The sequence below is a fragment of the Ranitomeya variabilis genome, chromosome 5 (genome assembly GCF_051348905.1).
Source record: "Ranitomeya variabilis isolate aRanVar5 chromosome 5, aRanVar5.hap1, whole genome shotgun sequence".
Classification (NCBI taxonomy): domain Eukaryota; kingdom Metazoa; phylum Chordata; class Amphibia; order Anura; family Dendrobatidae; genus Ranitomeya; species Ranitomeya variabilis.
Genome location: NC_135236.1, coordinates 59,583,257 through 59,593,256, shown reverse-complemented (window position 1 = coordinate 59,593,256; position 10,000 = coordinate 59,583,257). Strand labels below are relative to the sequence as shown.

The following is a 10,000-nucleotide window of genomic DNA, read 5'->3' as shown; positions in this document are numbered from 1 at the left end:
CCTTTAGTCTTTGATGCATGGCATTGCCCATTAAGCAGTTGTCTTTGACAAGAAAGCTGATCAAAAGGCAATACTATACACCAAAGACAACTGCTTAACGGGAAATGCCTGATAAGACAGGAATAAAATATAAAAAGAGATATCCAATTAACGTAGCAGTTTATTGTGAGTGAGAAGTAAAGGAATCAAGAAGACAGAATAATCCTTGTTATAAAATAAATTAAAAAAAAAAACTTTCTAGCAGAGGATGGTTTCGATCCATCGACCTCTGGGTTATGGGCCCAGCACGCTTCCGCTGCGCCACTCTGCTGCCTGGAAAAGTCTGGGAGACTTACACTATGTAACATGAGAATTATCAGGAAGCAACAATGTGCAGAGAGGTTAAATATGACCCCAGCTTCCAGCTCAATAATATATTCTATAAAAAGGAAACAGGAAATGTCTTGCATGGCTCTGTTCATAACTTGCATTTTTTTCCGCATACTAACCCATCTCTATTGGCAGTAAAGCAGCTGCTTACAAAAAGCAGGTTTCAATGAGTTGTTACAGTTTTTTTTTCTCTTGTGCTTATTGATAAAGTTTAGTAGCCCCAAAAAGCATGATTTAACTTCCTTAGTTTTTTGCACCAAAATCTGATACCTGCATTTTTGCAGCGTTTTTGCACTTATTGTTTCCTATGGGTGAAAAAAAAAGCTTTGAAAATGCAGAAAAAATGCTGAAAAGAAGTGACATGCAAATCCGGAAAATAAAACCAATGTGTGTGAATGAGATTTCTGAAATCTCATAGGCTTTGTTGGCACTGTAAAACGCAGCAGAAAATTTGCATTAAAAAAATGCAGCAAAAAAAAAAAAAAAGTTGCAAAAACGCAACGTGTGGACATAGCCTAACAAAGATTTTCTGTGGTTATATACAAGATACTGAACAGAGTCATTGCATAACGGACCTAAACAGTGAATCTATGTGCACTGATGGATAGCAACTTTTGCAAGGTAAGTATTTTGTGCCTCCTGAAAGGGGTTGTCCAAGCTTGGTGTTCAGGTATGCCGTCTTTGAGACAGCAGACTTGTGAATCCTTGCAGCTCTCACTGTCAGGATTCTCCACTGCTGTTGCCGTAAGCGGTCAGGTGCGTGACTGAAAGAATGTGATTTGCATAAATGTGGTCACGTGCCAACTAGACGTGTCTCAATGCAAGTGAAATGAATGAGGATGGACACATCTAGTTGGAATGTGGCTGAAAGTATGCAAATCTCATACATGTGGTCACATGACCGCCCACTCCTGGCGCCACCACCAGAGGATCCTCACAGTGTGGGATGTGAGGATACACAATTTTGCAGTCACACAGTTACTGCAATTACTGCAGACAGAACCCCAAGCCCAGACAACCACTTTAAACTGTGAACTTTTAGCATTACCAGAGTAAGTATCATAAGTTGAGTAAAATTATTAGATAAGATCAAATTGATTCAATGCAAATGGAATTAAAGTTGAATTTTTTGAAATAATAATAATAATGCATGTCACAATTTTACACATTGCTGACAGTATCCATACAAGTGTTTGTGTATATATATAGAGAGAGAGAGAGAGAGAGAGAGAGAAAGATATATATATATATATATATATATATATATATATATATATATATATATATATATATATTGTAGCATGGCTAAAGGGTGTCTAATCGACGGGAGGTATATATCACAGAGAAGGCTTGTCGCTGTGATGTGACCCGGAGTGTTTTCTGTAATGCTCATAAAGTAATAAGGAATTGTGTACTATATTTGGGTCCGGGTTACGGATAGCTATGAGAGATGGGAGGGGGGTCTGGCTACCCATATACCTCACCCCTGGGTAAGGGGCATAACCATGCCTGTCTATGGTTGTGTCAGGATCTGTGGTGATGTCAGAACCACATGTCTAATAATGTGATGGGTTCTGGGTGTGGTTTCAGGCTACTTAATGGAAATGTGTTTGGCACAGGTGAGTGTTGTGAACTGTGTTTCTGGGCTCCCTCTGGTGGTCACTAACGGTATTGTGTTAGGCATGTCTTGTTGCAGGCCTGAGCTCCAGCTGTGTCGTTAAGCAGCGGGTGTTCCCTATTTAAGTCTCCTCCGGACTCAGTCTCTTGCCTGGCATCGTTGTATCCAGACCTATATGGTCTCCTCCGGATTCCTTTCACTGTCTCATGCAAGAAAAGCTAGTCCATTTTGTATAATTTGGATCGTTTGCATTTTTCAGTGTCTTTGTCCAGCTTGCTTTATATTTGATTTTCTGGCTCGCTGGAAGCTCTAGGGGGCTGATATTCTCCCTCCGCACCGTCAGTCGGTGTGGGGGTTCTTGAATGTTCAGCGTGGATGTTTTTGTAGGGTTTTCTGCTGACCGCATAGTCCACTATCTATTTTCTGTCTATCTAGACTAGTGGGCCTCACTTTGCTGAATCTAGTTCATCTCTACGTTTGTGTTTTCCTCTTGCCTCACCGTTATTATTTGTTGGGGGCTTTCTATATCTTTGGGGTTCAATTTCTCTGGAGGCAAGTGAGGTCTTATTTTCCCTCTAGGGGTAGTCAGTTCTCCGGCTGGCTCGAGACGTCTAGAACCAACGTAGGCACGTTCACCGGCTGCTTCTAGTTGTGTGTGTTAGGATCAGGTATGCGGTTAGCCCAGTTTCCACCTCCCTAGAGCAGTATTTATGTTTTTGCTATCTTGCCGGAATATCAGAGGTCCTCTACCACTGGGATCGTAACAGGTGAGTGAGTGTGGGAATCTGTCATGGTGGACAGATTTCCGTGTGTCTAAGCTGGACACTACAGACAGGAGTCTGTGTAAAGAGACGGAGAAGCCTTTCTGTGTCTGTGGCTTCAGACAGAGCCTGAATGCCATCAGGCCTGAGAAGAGTAGAGATCTTCTATGGACTTTTATGTTATGTTGGCCTGATGTACGGACTGTTATCCTCTTTGTTGCTGCCTTGCTGGTTTATGGAGCAAATAAACCTGTCAACTTTTAAAGGAACGTGTCTCCTGCGTGTCAGCCCTTGCACCTGAGCGAGTGAATCCCTACAATATACACTCACCGGCCACTTTATTAGGTACACCTGTCCAACTTCTTGTTAACACTTAATTTCTAATCAGCCAATCACATGGCGGCAACTCAGTGCATTTAGGCATGTAGACATGGTCAAGACAATCTCCTGCAGTTCAAACCGAGCATCAGTATGGGGAAGAAAGGTGATTTGAGTGCCTTTGAACGTGGCATGGTTGTTGGTGCCAGAAGGGCTGGTCTGAGTATTTCAGAAACTGCTGATCTACTGGGATTTTCACGCACAACCATCTCTAGGGTTTACAGAGAATGGTCCGAAAAAGAAAAAAAATCCAGTGAGCGGCAGTTCTGTGGGCGGAAATGCCTTGTTGATGCCAGAGGTCAGAGGAGAATGGGCAGACTGGTTCGAGCTGATAGAAAGGCAACAGTGACTCAAATCGCCACCCGTTACAACCAAGGTAGGCCTAAGAGCATCTCTGAACACACAGTGCGTCGAACTTTGAGGCAGATGGGCTACAGCAGCAGAAGACCACACCGGGTACCACTCCTTTCAGCTAAGAACAGGAAACTGAGGCTACAATTTGTACAAGCTCATCGAAATTGGACAGTAGAAGATTGGAAAAACGTTGCTTGGTCTGATGAGTCTCGATTTCTGCTGCGACATTCGGATGGTAGGGTCAGAATTTGGCGTAAACAACATGAAAGCATGGATCCATCCTGCCTTGTATGGAGCATCTTTGGGATGTGCAGCCGACAAATCTGCGGCAACTGTGTGATGCCATCATGTCAATATGGACCAAAATCTCTGAGGAATGCTTCCAGCACCTTGTTGAATCTATGCCACGAAGAATTGAGGCAGTTCTGAAGGCAAAAGGGGGTCCAACCCATTACTAGCATGGTGTACCTAATAAAGTGGCCGGTGAGTGTATATATATATATATATATATATATATATATATATATATATATATATATATACACACACACACATACAGGTGCTTCTCACTAAATTAGAATATCATCAAAAGTTATTTTATTTCAGCTTTTCAATGCAAAATGTGAAACTGCTATATTATATAGAGTCATTACAGAGTGCTGTATTCCACATGTTTATTTCTATTAATGTTGATGATTATGGCTTACAGCCAATGAAAACCAAAAATTCATTATCTCAGTAAATTAGAATACGGTATAACACCAGCCTGAAAAATGATTTTAAAATCCACAATGTCGACCCACTGAAGTGTATGTTCAGTAAATGCACTCAATACTTGGTCAGGGCTCCTTTTGCATCAATTACTGCATCAATGCGGCGTGGCATGGAGGCGATCAGCCTGTGGCACTGCAGAGGTGTTATGGAAGCCCAGGTTGCTTTGATAGCAGCCTTCAGCTCGTCTGCATTGTTGGGTCTGGTGTCTCTCATCTTCCTCTTGACAATACTCCATAGATTCTCTGTGGGGTTAAGGTCAGGTGAGTTTTCTTCCAATCAAGCACAGTGATACTGTTGTTTGTAAACCAGGTATTGGTACTTTTGGCAGTGTGGACAGGTACCAAGTGCTGTTGGAGAATGAAATTTCCATCTCCAAAAAGCTGAGGGAAGCATGAAGGTCTCTAAATTTCCTGCGCTGACTTTGGTCTTGATAAAACACAGTGGATCTAAGCCAGCAGATGACATGGCTCCCCAAACCATCACTTATTGTGGAAACGTCACACTAGACCTCCAGCAGCTTGGATTGTGGCCTCTCCACTCTTCCTCCAGACTCTGGGACCTTGGTTTCCAAATAAAATACAAAATTTACTTTCATCTGAAAACAACACCTTGGACCACTGACAACAGTCCAGCTCTTTTTCTCCTTAGCCCAGGTAAGACGCTTCTGGCTTTGTCTATTGGTCATGAGTGGCTTGACACAAGGAATGCGACACTTGTAGCCCATGTCCTGGATAAAGGTACCGTCACATTAAGCGACGCTGCAGCGATAGCGACAACGATGCCGATCGCTGCAGCGTCGCTGTTTGATCGCTGGAGAGCTGTCACACAGACCGCTCTCCAGCGACCAACGATGCCGAGGTCCCCGGGTAACCAGGGTAAACATCGGGTTGCTAAGTGCAGGGCCGCGCTTAGTAACCCGATGTTTACCCTGGTTATCAGCGTAAAAGTAAAAAAAACAAACAGTACATGCTCACCTGCGCGTCCCCCAGCGTCTGCTTCCTGACACTGACTGAGCTCCGGCCCTAACAGCACAGCGGTGACGTCACCGCTGTGCTTTCACTTTCACTTTAGGGCCGGATCTCAGTCAGAGCAGGAAGCAGACGCGCAGGTGAGCATGTACTGTTTGTTTTTTTTACTTTTACGCTGGTAACCAGGGTAAACATCGGGTTACTAAGCGCGGCCCTGCGCTTAGTAACCCGATGTTTACCCTGGTTACCAGTGTAAAACATCGCTGGTATCGTTGCTTTTGCTGTCAAACACAACGATACACAGCGATCGGACGACCAAATAAAGTTCTGAACTTTATTCAGCGACCAGCGACATCACAGCAGGATCCTGATCGCTGCTGCGTGTCAAACTAAACGATATCGCTAGCGAGGATGCTGCAACGTCACGGATCGCTAGCGATATCGTTTAGTGTGACGGTACCTTAAGTCTGTGTGTGGTGGCTCTTGAAGCAATGACTCCAGCAGCAGTCCACTCCTTGCGAATATCCCCCAAATTTTTGAATGGCCTTTTCTTAACAATCCTTTCAAGGCTGCTGTTATCTCAGTTGCTTGTGCACCGTTTTCTACCACACTTTTTCCTTCCACTCCACTATCCATTACTATGCTTGGATACAGCGCTCTGTGAACAGCCGGCTTCTTTAGCAATGACCTTTTGTGGCTTCCCCTCCTTGTGGAGTGTGTCAATGACTGCCTTCTGGACATCTGTCAAGTCTGCAGTCTTCCCCATGATTGTGAAGCCTACTGAAACAGGTCTTTGAACAAATGCCTTTTTCTGCTGTTTTTTTTTTTATTTTTGGAGGATTTTAGTCCTCTTTTGTGGCTTTGCTATTAGTTTAGTGATAGGACTCGCAAGTGTGGGGACCCTTGAAGTGGGTTGCAAGCTTGCATGTTTTGGTCAAAATATCGACCAATACCTCACTATTTTTGTGTATTTTATGCACTGTATTTTTCAGGGCGCAGCGAAGCCCCGCATGTTTGGTCTTGTATATAGGAGTGTTCATCCTTGATAAATAATAATAATAATCTTTATTTAAATAGCGCCAACATTCCGCAGCGCTTTACAATTTAACAGTTTCAAACACAACAGTCATAAGTACCAATGTTAACAATACAATAATTAAAGCAAAATTAGACGACCCTGCTCGTGAGAGCTTACAATCTACAATGAGGTGGGGAGATGCAAAGTACAGGTGTGTATTTACAATGATGGTCCAGCCATCTTCAGGGAGTGGGGGATAGATTGAGATAGTGAATGGGCTACACACACACTTCCACATAAAATGACTTTGATTAGGGAACATGATAGGCCGCTCTAAAGAAATGTTTTGAGGGAGCGCCTAAAACGATGCAAATTGTGAATGGTCCTAATATCTTGGGGTAGAGCATTCCAGAGGATTGGCGCAGCGCGGGAGAAGTCTTGGAGTCGGGAGTGGGAGGCACGGATTAGTGCAGAGGTTAGTCGAAAGTCATTTGCAGAGCGCAGCGGTCAGTTACGCCAATAGACAGAAATGAGGGAGGAGATCTATGGGGGTGCCGCAATGTGGAGAACTGTGTGGGTGAGAACAAGTACTTTGAATTGGATCCTATAATGAATGGGCAGCCAGTGCAATGACTGGTGAAGAGCGGACGCGTCAGAGTACCGATTAGCTAGATAGACAACCCTGGCTGCTGCATTAAGTATGGACTGGAGAGGAGAAAGTCAAGTGAGGGGGAGGCCAATTAATAGAGCATTGCAGCAGTCCGAGCGGGAGTGGATCAAATATCTTTACTGACCGTTTACTGATCTTTACAGAAAATCAAAGCTATGTCTCTGCCCATGAAAGGGTTAATCCACCACTAGGGAAACCCCTTCTTAACACTATATTCCCCATTGTAAAATAAAAATACCATTTACTGATCGGTTGCAGATCAGGCCTACTTTTAAGAAGGATATAAAACCTACAAGAGGAAAAAATAAGTGAAAACCCTGCTGTAACTAAGTAAATAAAAAGCAAAAAGTGCATTTAAATAACACAGAGATTTTAGTAATACTGTTTTTGATCAAAAATGGCATAAAAGCCATCCCACCACGACAAGGTAACTCTGATCGGGACGGTCCTACACTGTCTAATATCAAAACCTTACCATGTGTCAATGTTGACCTCAGTATGAATAAGGGCAGACAAAAGAACTAGGCCCAACCAAAGAAACACCTGTCTGGGGAAGCCTTAGGGTATGTTTCCACGTTCAGGATTGCATCAGGATTTGATCAGGATTTGACGCAGGTAAAATCTGCACCAAATCTGCCCCTGAGGTCACTGGCAGGTCACCTGCGTTTTTCATGTGTTTTTTTACGCGTTTTTGACGCGTAATTCATGCTTTTTTTTAATGCGTTTTTTTCATGCGGATTTGTGTGTTTTTGTAAGCTCAATAAAGATATATACAAAAAAAAGAATTGTGATGTCATTTCTAGTCCAACCTCTTCATTTACATACTCCATTGAAGAATATACAAACACAGCTAGATATATAGATAGATACGTTAGATGGATATAATAGATAGATACAATACATATCTATCGTATCTGTCTATCGTATCTATCTATCTATCATATCTATTTATTGTATCCATCTATCATATCTATCTATCTATATCTATCTAGAAATATATTGCAAAAAGTGAGAGCAGCACAGAAAAACAAATTCAGAGTGCAAAGCCCCTCAGGCATGTACCAAACCTTATAATAAGAGTCCAAAAAGTCAGAGGCAGCACACCATTGCAAATAAGTTTCAAAAAGTGTTCAGGTTTTAATAGCCCATCATGGCGACGTTTCAGCTCATGGAGAGCCTTGCTTGAGAAAGGCTCTCCATGAGCTGAAACGTCGCCATGATGTGCTATTAAAACCTGAACACTTTTATAAACTTATTTACAATGGTGTGCTGCCTCTGACTTTTTGTACTCTTATCTATAAATATATCTATCTATATATAGATATATCGATAGATAATAATCGATAGATAATAGATGATAGATACAATAGATAGATAATAGATAAACAGATGTTTGATACGATAGATAGATAGATAGATAGATAGATAGATAGATAGATACGAAAGATAGATACGATAGATGGATCACACAAGCGAGAAACTCGGATGAGTCTCGCATCTTAATACCTGGCACTGCCGCCGGCACTCAGGTGTGGAGCATGCAGCTGCATGTATTTCTATGCAGCTGAACGCTCTGGTCCTGAGTGGCCGGGGCAGTGTTTGGTATTTACCCCAGCCTTTAATGCAATGTTTAATTTAAAAAATAAATAAAATGGCGTGGGCTCCCGCGCAATTTTCTGCGCCAGAGAGGGAAAGCCAGCGACTGGGGGACTGATATTTGTAGCCTGGGAAGGGGTTAATACCCATGGACCTTCCCAGGCTATAAATATCAGACCGCAGCTGTATGCGTAGCCTTTATTGGCTATAAAAATAGGGGAACCCCCCAAAAAAAAAAAATTATAGCCAGCGATCACCTACATTCTAGCACTCACGGTCAGCTGACCGTGAGAACTAGCCTAGTGTGACCGGCAATAACACCCGATCACGTGCACGGCAGTTCTCTCGGTAAGCTAAGTTATCGCGAGAACTTATCTTACCACGAGAACTGCAGTGGGCTTCCAGCGGCGGGACAGGTAAGCCAGCATGTGACATGCGTAGTAAGCTGCATTAACGCAGTTTCTACGCATTTCAATAATCATTAGATGTGATTTTACCACATCTAATGATTATCTATGGGAAATTTATGGAGCGTCGCCGCACTGTATACAGACATGCAGCGTTCTGAAAAGACGTGCCGCATGTCCGTTTATGCGGGTCTGCCGCCTGCGTGTTTTACCCCATAGTAGAGACGGGATTTCATGAAATCCCCTCCACTATACTGTAACATCTGGATGCTGCGTGTTTGATGCTGCGGCTCTACGCAGCGTCAAACACACAGCGTTTCCTGTACGTGGACACATACCCTTATATACAATCTCTTGCTCAGAAACAGCAAGGCCACACCCCGGCTTGCACAGAATGCAATAATACAAAGAAAAAACACAAAAATTGAGCTTCACCTGAGTTGGAAGACATGCAGCTCTTAAGCGCATGTTCACATTGGTCATAAAACATATAAAACCTACAAGAGAAAAAATTAGTAAAAACCCTGCTGTAACGAAGTAAATAAAAAGTAAAAAGTGCATTTAAATAATACAGAGTTTTTAGTAAAAAACATCCTTGACAAATATCTTTACTGATCGTTTACTGATCTCTACAGAAAATCAAAGCTACGTCTCTGCCCATGAAAGGGGTAATACACTACTAGGGAAACCCCTTCTTAACACTATATTCTCCATTGTAAAGTAAAAATACCATTTACTGATCTCCTGTATTTTTCGGTTGCAAATCAGGCCTACTTTTAAGAAGGGCATGATTATAAGAAGCATGAAAAAAAATAAATTGCAGTTAATCAGAAGGGGTGGGTGCACGATGGTGGCACCTAATCTCCTCCGGGTATCACACAATGATGGGCCACACTCCAGCACATTGACAGGAAACAGCAATGTGTTTACTTCTTGTGCCCGGCAGAAGGAAAATGTCCTAAAACAACCATGATTGCTGCTAATGAGGCTTGAATTACACTGGATTTATTAACTCTTGTTTTTTTTTTGTTTTAGCTTCTTTACCCCGGAAGTCCAAGAGCCATAACTTTTTTCCGTTGACACAATC

At 42.6% G+C, this 10,000-nt stretch overlaps 1 non-coding gene across 1 annotated transcript; it reads right to left on the bottom strand.

Moving 5' to 3' along the window:
• Positions 1-238: 238 nt before the first annotated feature.
• Positions 239-310, bottom strand: TRNAM-CAU (transfer RNA methionine (anticodon CAU)). Its single transcript has one exon. It is a non-coding gene; the product is annotated as a tRNA-Met (tRNA).
• Between the last annotated feature and the right edge of the window lie 9,690 nt (positions 311-10,000).